This window comes from Rhipicephalus microplus, unplaced genomic scaffold (assembly GCF_043290135.1).
Source record: "Rhipicephalus microplus isolate Deutch F79 unplaced genomic scaffold, USDA_Rmic scaffold_348, whole genome shotgun sequence".
In the NCBI taxonomy this organism is placed as follows: domain Eukaryota; kingdom Metazoa; phylum Arthropoda; class Arachnida; order Ixodida; family Ixodidae; genus Rhipicephalus; species Rhipicephalus microplus.
This window is the reverse complement of record NW_027464915.1, coordinates 20,264-23,289: the sequence shown is the minus strand read 5'-3', so window position 1 is coordinate 23,289 and position 3,026 is coordinate 20,264. Positions and strand designations below refer to the sequence as shown.

The 3,026-nt window shown below is 63.1% G+C and overlaps 1 non-coding gene across 1 annotated transcript; it reads left to right on the top strand.

The window, feature by feature from the left end:
• Positions 1–1,719: 1,719 nt before the first annotated feature.
• LOC142793936 (5.8S ribosomal RNA) lies at positions 1,720–1,872 on the top strand. Its single transcript, XR_012891941.1, has one exon. It is a non-coding gene; the product is annotated as a 5.8S ribosomal RNA (ribosomal RNA).
• The last annotated feature ends 1,154 nt before the right edge of the window (positions 1,873–3,026 follow it).

Genomic DNA, 3,026 nt, shown 5'->3' with positions numbered 1-3,026 from the left:
ACGGATTGTGAAGGGTGAGCGCCTCAGCTGCGTCTGCGCCCGACACTTTCTGCCGCTGACCCCGTTTGGACGCGGGGTCGGCTTTTCCCCACGGGGCTGCCTGAATGTGGAGCGGCACCCCGTGACAAATTGTTGCGCCCAGCGGACGCCAACACCGCGACCTTGGACGGTCGGCCAGGTGGCGGACGCGGGTACAAACGGCGCAACGCACTCATAGGTCGGCTTTCGACCCGCCACTGCACCGTGGCTCGAAGCGCTCGAAATGCGCGACCCGACCGCTGCGGGACCGCCTAGTACTGTAAACAGGAGCGGCGGAGCGCGAACGGCGAGTCGTGGTTACGTCGGTAGAAGGCGAGGCTGCGCGTTCCCGAAACGCCAGCCGAGTGCCCTCCCGACCGTTCGAGCGTGCAAGAACGAGACCCGACAATCGCGCGGCGACTGCCAAGTACGAGAGGAACGGCACAAGCGTCGGCGGTCGGTCAAGGAACTGGCGATGTGACGGGTCCGCTGTGCACCAGTGCATACCGTCCCGCCGTCCGCGGCAAGCGCCTCCGCGTCCTCGGGTGACGGAGGCTGCCGGTCGGTTCTTGCAGGCGAGGGATCTCGCTGGCACCGGTTCGCGTTGACGCGCGGCCGGTCATGGCACGGCGATGCGACGGCCGAGGTGCGCAGTACTCGATGGAGGAACCGCACGCTCCGATGACCGTCCCGCCCTCCGCGGCGTATGCGTACCGACCGTAATGGTTGCAGCAGCGCCGGCCGGCTTTTGAATTCGCCACACGAAACACGGTGCGAGATCGCGGTTAGGGGAGCGTCGACGTTGCCAGGCGTTTTGCTTGCTGCCGAGGGAAAGGCGGCACGGCCACGTCGCGCTCGTCGCGATTAGCGGGTCTGCGCGCTTTGGGAAGGTGCCGCAACGACTTGCCGAAAGAGGAAGCACGGAAGAACGAGGGACTTGGACGTCCCGACAATTGAACGCACTTGCGGCCAGGCCCTTGCTGGCTTCGTTCTTCCGCCTCGAGTAGGCTCGTACGCGGCTCCGGCGCCGAAAGTGGTCCTTGGCACCGACTTCGGTGGACGTGGGAAGTGCCGCGCAAGTACGGCGCGCCTGGCTCCACCTGTTGGCTAAAGTAGGCAGCCGGATCGGCATTTTGGTGTGCGGTGGCAAACCGTGGATGCGAAAAAAGCTTGTGCGATTTCGTGGAACAAAAAGCGGGGGTCCCCCTTTTTATGCGGAGGAGACCGACCCGCCCGCCGTGGTGAACCGCGACGCCACGGTAAAAACGGGAGAGGCTTGTCGATGGGACCGTGCATCCCGCGCTCCACGGAGGCCGGGAGGCGGCCGCCCGAGGAAATGTGTAGCCGTCGAGGCCCGCATCTGCGTGCACTCTTATCCAAATGGGTGTACCGCAGGCATTTTCTGGTTAGGCGGGCCAATGAGAGCGAGCACACAACGATACCTACGGGTCCGGCTTGGAGAACCGGCTTCGACGCCTCCCGAGTATTTATAGAGGGGTGGACCACGAAAGCACTCGCAAGTAGCGGAAGCGAAACGCCGTCCGAAACACACCGTTTGCTCGATTTGCGGCAGCCGAAAAAGGCGCGGCAGAGTTTTGGAGTCCAAGCGTGCGCTGAAAAGCGCCCTTCTTGGCCACTGTTTGGCCGAGTGCCAGAAACGTTTGGTTTTGACTGTACGGAATTGAACAAACACTTTTTCACGACTCTAAGCGGTGGATCACTCGGTTCTCGGGTCGATGAAGAACGCAGCCAGCTGCGAGACTTGGTGTGAATTGCAGGACACACTGAGCACTGATTCTTTGAACGCACATTGCGGCCTTGGGTCTTCCCTTGGCTTCGTCTGTCTGAGGGTCGGATCACATATCAAGAGAGCCTTCGGCGCACAAGGGAACGTGAGCCGTCGACTCGTTTTGACCGCGTCGGCAACACGGACAGCACGCTGAACACCTCACAGCGAGCGCCAACAGCGGCCACTCAAGGGCGAGACGGTGGCGACCGTCGTGCCAGAGCCCAACCGAAACGGGGGCGACCGACTGCATTGAGGATGTGGCACCTCGTTGAGACCGCCGCAGGACTTCGAGTCGGAAGGAAGCCTGCAGGGAAAGTGCGGTCGAGGTTGCGTACTCCTCTCTGCGACCGGGCGCGCAAGAGCTGCGAGAGCCACGGACGCGCAACTTTAACGCACGGTAAACACGAGGAGCGAAAGCCGGCCAGCAAAGCTTCTCCAGCCGTGCGCAAAGTGCGCGAGATCGCAGCCTTGCGTTGCGCTTGTTGCCCTCGAAGTAAGCAGGGTGTCCCGTAGACCGGGCGCTCGAACACGCTGCGGGGCCGTGCCTCCTCCAGGCTTTGCCGCGCGAACAGGGAACGTTCGCGCGCAAAGCGCAGGGAGGTGAGGAGGCTGCGCCCGACGTTTGCGGTTCGCTGCGTACGCGGTTGATGCGGAGAGCACGGCGCGACGACTTGCCGCGAAGCGGAAAAAGTCTCCCGCACGAGTTGGCGAAACGTTGGCGAAGCTTAAGGCGTTCTCGTCGTAGTCCGCCGTCGGTCTAAGTGCTTCGCAGTTCCCGTCCCGTTCAAAAAACTGGGCCACTCCAGTTGGGGCGGGGGCGACGCTACACGAGACGATGCCTCTCGCCAGGCTGCGTGGCTGCCCTTGCGGCGGCGGCGACTGGCCTCGGCGGTGTTTGGGCTTTCGACACGGTCGTTTATCACGCAACTGCTCGGACGACGCACGCGCGCAGCGGAATGCCGCTTGCCAGCCTTGTGAAGATGTGACCCTGTACAGGGTTGCGGGCGCACTTGGTAGGGCGTCGTACTCGGTTCGCGATGGGTTTACGAACGTGTCCCGTCACTTCCACGTCACACCGGTTGTGCGCCGCACGCGTGCAGCGGGGAAGCCGATTGCCAGCCTTGTGAAGAAGTGGCCCTGTACAGGGTTGCGGGCGCACTTGGTAGGGCGAGCGCACGCGGTCGTGCAGGAAGTTGATGGAAGCGAATGTATCCGCTGT